The sequence below is a fragment of the Lathyrus oleraceus genome, chromosome 3 (genome assembly GCF_024323335.1).
Source record: "Lathyrus oleraceus cultivar Zhongwan6 chromosome 3, CAAS_Psat_ZW6_1.0, whole genome shotgun sequence".
Lineage (NCBI taxonomy): Eukaryota > Viridiplantae > Streptophyta > Magnoliopsida > Fabales > Fabaceae > Lathyrus > Lathyrus oleraceus.
Window position 1 is genome coordinate 268,315,709 of NC_066581.1, and position 5,879 is coordinate 268,321,587.

Consider the following 5,879-nt stretch of genomic DNA (forward strand, 5'->3'; position numbering starts at 1 on the left):
AACTTGGTAAAAATGATAGTATGACTGATTTTTAAACGTTGTTTCTCCTTGCTCCACTAAAAAGCGCATAATTAGTTTTTACTAATAGCTTACAAGACTTTAGATTAAAGACAACATAATAACCATTGATGCTAATTAAATTATGCTTAATAGATTATGCATTAGTCCTTCAAATAAAAGCATGTTATTGATTGAAGGAATAGACCCATTAGCTACAATGTCGGATATAGTGGTCATGCCCTTTTGTTTCCTCCAAATTCTATGTTGCTTCCTTTCTTCATCTTGGGGATTTAGAACCTAGGCCTTTCTCCCATCATGTATCGTGATCGTCCATTATCCATACGTTTATTGATGTTTAAAAATTATTGATAACGAGATCTGAAATAAAGACAATTTTCTTCTTAGGTGCCCATATTTTCTTGGGTGATCTTTTGTTAGTTCTAGGAGATTTCTTGTTTTTCCAAGTTATTAGCATAGGAAAACTTATCTTGTTGTGAATACCTTTCAAACAGTAAGAACAATGAACTATAGGACTATTAGTCTTAACTAAATTCTTATTAAAGTGTCATAGTCATTCCTTAACATTTCTGCTTACACCATTAGTTATAAAGGTCATGTTGGTTCTATCTACATTATTCAGAGTTGCAAATTCACTTGTTCTGGAATTTTGAGATGATTGAATTTTTACCGATTTATTTTAAATTTTGAAAGTTTCAATCTCTTGTTCCAAAGTTTTGTTATGTGCTAATGATATATAATAGCTCATTTCAAGATTTTGACACATGACAATCATTCTCTGAATTTTACTAAGAAGCTCGCTTAAGGTGTTAATAAGTTCATCATGATATAAGTGAGTGAATACATCATCTTCATCATCATTATTTGTTATGTCATCGAGTTCTACTCTAGAGGATATTGAGTCCATCATGGAAATATTAGCTTGTTCATCTTATTCATAAAAGGATTCATCATATTGATCTCATATGCACATGAATCATTTCTTATTTCCTCCTAGTCCATTCTTTCTAAATATTTCTTTCTCCAACTTTGGACATTTATTTCTACAGTTTTCAGTTTTTTTGCATTGAAAGCAAATAACATTTTTATCATCTTCTAACTTGTCTCTTGGATCCTTGAAATATTTTAACTCCATGTTGGAAAATTACTTCTTCTTTCTGGCTCATAGACATTACTTGTGTGGAAACAAGGGAAAGACCATTATCTTCTAATGCTTGCAAAGCTTGTGTCTTTTCTCCTTCATACTTTTAAATAAATATACTTTGGCTTCCTCTTATGTTCACTATCATCAAAATCTATCTGGAGGGATCTGGGTAGGTCTTTAAAGCTAAGTTACTCAAATCCTTAGCTTATTCAATAGTTGTTACCTTTGGTCTTTATTTTTGGGGGGAAATCCTAAGAATTTTCTTAACATGATCAACAATAGTATAACTTTTGTTCAATACCTTGAGTCCAAATACTAAAGTTTAAAATCTAGAAAATAAGGTCTCCATCTTTTATCTTCTTTTATTTTGTCGAATCATACTTTTTTATCAAAGTGATTGCTTTGGATTATTTTTCTTGTGTGTTATGTTCATGGTTTGCACATAGTAAATCCAAAATGGTTTTGGTTGATCCATTATCAACAATCTTATCACACTCCTTGAATGAAATGGTTGTTACAAGAGTCCTTTTTGCTATGTGTTGCAGCTTGAAGTTTTAGTTTTGGGCATCATACATACTAAAAGGATCAATATTTTTTCCATCAATATCTGTAGGTTTAATATATACATCATGTACTAGCTGTTGGGAAAAAAGTAACAAACAATAGATAAAAAGAGTAACACAATCACAACACAAGAACATAACGTGGAAACTCCAAAACCGAAGAAAAAAACATGATCATTGTCAATAGACAACCAGAGAATAACACTATATAAAAATTGTTACAACACATAATATACCCTCAACTAGCTCAGGCCCCTAGTACACTCACACTCTCCAAAACAAATATTTAACCACATCTCTTAACACTCTAATACAAGAGTATAAGAGAAAAAAGAAAGTTAAATACAAGCTTAAAGTGATTTTGACTGGTGCATCTTGGAATGAAAATCTTGAATCTTATATATAGCATTGAACTCCTTCTTCCTTCACAAAACTAAGCGATGTGGGACTTCAAAGAACTTGTATATTATATATAGCCTTGGACTCTCTCTTCATTCACCAAACTAAGCGACATGGGACTTCTTCAACATGTATATTTTCAACCAACCCCAACAATCTCCACCTTGATTTAAAATAATACATAAACTTTCATTATTTTCACCGATAATCATACTCCACCGTAAAGAGTATTAACATGTATATTTTCAACCAACCCCAACAATCTCTTTCACAACACTACTCTTCTTTTCTGATGTGGAAGATCATACAAAACTACAACCATAGAGCATACTAAGAACATTTATCCTCTGATCAAACAAAAATCTCTGATACCGATTATTAGGGAAAAAACAAATAAAGCATAGAGAAAAAGAGGAACACAATCACAATACAAGAACATAACGTGGAAACTTCAAAACCGGATCAAACCAAAAGCTTTGATACCACTCTAATACAAGAGTATAAGAGAACAAAGAAAGTCAAATACAAACTTAAAGTTCTTTTTATTGATCTTGGAATGAAGAACTTGAATCTTATATATAGTCTTGGACTCCCTCTTCCTTAACAAAACTAAGCGATGTGGGACTTCAAAGAACTTGTATCCTATATATAGCCTTAGACTCTCTCTTCATGCACAAAACTAAGAAACGTGGGACTTATTCAACATGTATATTTTCAACAAACTCCAACAATTCCAAGCTGCACAACGGAATTTGTGACTGCAGCTCAACAACACTCTAATACAAGAGTATAAGAGGACAAAGAAAGTCAAATACAAACTTAAGGTGTTTTTGATTGGTGCATCTTAGAATGAAGAATTTGAATCATATATATAAATTTGGACCCCCTCTTCCTTCATAAAACTAAGTGATGTAGGATTTCAAAGAACTTGTATCCTATAGATAACATTAGACTATCTTTTCATTCACAAAACTAAGCGATCCAAGACTTCTTCAACATGTATATTTTCAACAAACCCCAACGCTAGCTTTCATAAATATAGATCTTGAAGATAAATAAATTATAAATTTTATCCTTCTTATACTTAAATCCTTTTCCATTAAAAATAGAAGGTTTAATTGGGGTATGATGCGTTGAATCCTTCGTCATTGTTATGTGCGGGTAGATACATGTTTTCTCAAAGATATTTTATTCTGACACGATTAAGTATTTAATTTGGTGGTTTGAATTGTTCTGAATGATTAAAACATTTATGGATGTTTTACATGAAGTTCAAGATGATAAAAAATTATGAAAGTTAAAGAGACAAGAGAAAAGAGATTAGGGTTACATTCAGCCCTTCACACATAGAGATTTCATAGTAGAAAACGGCTAGAGATAATCATTCATAGACTATTAAAAAAATCTTGATCGCATTGTCGATAAAAAATTCATATATGAAGTTTCAACTATATACTTTTGGAAGGAATATTGTATAAAAAAATGTCGAAGAAAATTTGAATTTGTCTTTCAATCAAGAAGATATCTTCATAACATATGAATCTCATAAGAACGAGAATAAAATAAAGTGGATTTTACAATGTAAGAAACACAGGCCCACAACAAATTTTATTATAGCTAAAGAATGGTTGAAAGCATGTTGCAATTGAATGGATTAGTTATGGTTTTGCTCTTACAATAACTATTTGATTACTCAACAGTCAACACCCATTTTATCATGCAAGATATCCTTATGAGTATGATATTTATCAATTAAATTATCCTTAGCTAAAACTATTACACCATGTCAAATGATCTTCCCTATATAAATCAACTTGCTTCTGAAGATCAACATGGAGAATGAAAGCGATTTTTTTTATTACAAGCGATTTTATTATTGCTGAAATAAAAAAAAAAAACATACGCCATGAATGAGTAAAATTTAATTATTTAAAAAAAAGATAAATTATTGTTGGACAATATATTAGGTGGCTTCATATATAAACTACAAAAAAGTCAAAGCCGACTTAGCTCAGTGGTAGAGCGCGTGGCTTTTAACCACGTGGTTGTGGGTTCGCTCCCCACAGTCGGTGTTTTTTAATCTCTTATAGATGGTGAATCTTTCCATAGGTGATTTCGCAGGAAATAGAAGTTTCCGCATGTACATCTCTTCATCGCTTTAAGTTTCCGCAACAAATTGGAGAACTCTCACGAATCAATTCATATGGCATATTAGAAATAATTTTGACATCCATTTATCAATTGAATTGTTTTATGGTACACCTTATTAATATATTTTATATTGATTTAAAAATATAAGATATTTGTCTCTTCCTGGACCTCCAATAAAAAATAAGATATATAATATATCTATTGTTTAAATGGATTCATCCCGACATATCTTACATTTGGCATAGATTAGGTTGGAAAAAAACATTAAAGAAAACACCACCCTCTTGTTTGGGGTAGCTTATTGCATTTAGTTATTGTCTCAAAATTTATAAACATCTAAGAATATCACTTTCAACCATTTGGAATTTAAAATCTAGACGTAACATATTACAATAAATTACATCATTAGAAACACATACAACACAAGCAAAACTACGTTTGGATTACAAAATCCAAATATATCATTCGAAAATTAAACTCCGGACACACCCTTTAGAATTTGAACCGTCACAATTTCAACATAACAGTGTGTTAAACCCTTACACTCATGAACATAACACATTTTTCCTTAAACCCTCCCAGAATATGTCGCATTCATATTCAAGATTTTCGCTTGCAAACACAATTATATTGTTTTTCATCATCAAAATGCTCAAAATCATCTCAAATACAAGTAATATACATGTATTTCGTTGATGCTCATTGAAATAGTCTAGATTTTTTTTCATGTATCATGAATATCATTTGGAAATTGTAATCCGGACCCTTGAAAGGATTGGTCCAAAGGTTAAACTCCCAATTCGTTGAATGATGATTGAAATTGTTTTTTTATTGGTTGTAGATATGGTGCACTATGATGCAGTCAACAAAGAATGCATCAAAGGATCGTGATCCAAATCATCGTTAACTAAATGTTATACACATTGATGTTGGAAAAGAATTTACCAGTAAATAGGAGTTTATTTTACATGAACATATACTCCAATGGGCATGTAGAGAAGTTGTCAAATTAGACTTTGGCATTATTATTAGGAGGCCGAATTCTAGTTTTAATAAAAGACGTGCATTTATTACGATGAGATGAAAAAGAAATTGTCAATATATAAATCTTATCGGAAACTTGAAACGTGATAACATTGGAGCAAGAAAATGTGGATGTCCTTTTAAGTTGCATGGGTACCACAAATAGAATACTACATGGATATTTAGTATGATTTATGGTATACATAATCATGTATTGTGTAAGAAGTTAGATGGTCATTTGATTGTCTGTTGTCTGAATTCTACAGAAATAACTTGTTTCTGACATGATATTGAACATGGCTAACCCAAAAAAAAATACTCACAACTTTGAAAAGGAAAAGACCTAAAAGTGTCTCAAATATTAAGTAAGTATACAATCTTCTCCACCAAAACCACAAGGTGATAAGATGTCCAAAATCTGAAATGAAACAATTGTTGAAATTGTTGGATGCACATCATTATGTATCTAGGTACAAACTGTGTGGGAATGGAAAAATTATTCGACATATATGTTGGACTCATCATGATTCCATCAAGTTTGTCAACATATTTTTCACAATACTAATAATTGATTTTCAACA

At 31.0% G+C, this 5,879-nt stretch overlaps 1 non-coding gene across 1 annotated transcript; it reads left to right on the plus strand.

The window, feature by feature from the left end:
• Nucleotides 1-4,124: 4,124 nt before the first annotated feature.
• TRNAK-UUU (transfer RNA lysine (anticodon UUU)) lies at nt 4,125-4,196 on the plus strand. Its single transcript has one exon. It is a non-coding gene; the product is annotated as a tRNA-Lys (tRNA).
• Nucleotides 4,197-5,879: the final 1,683 nt, after the last annotated feature.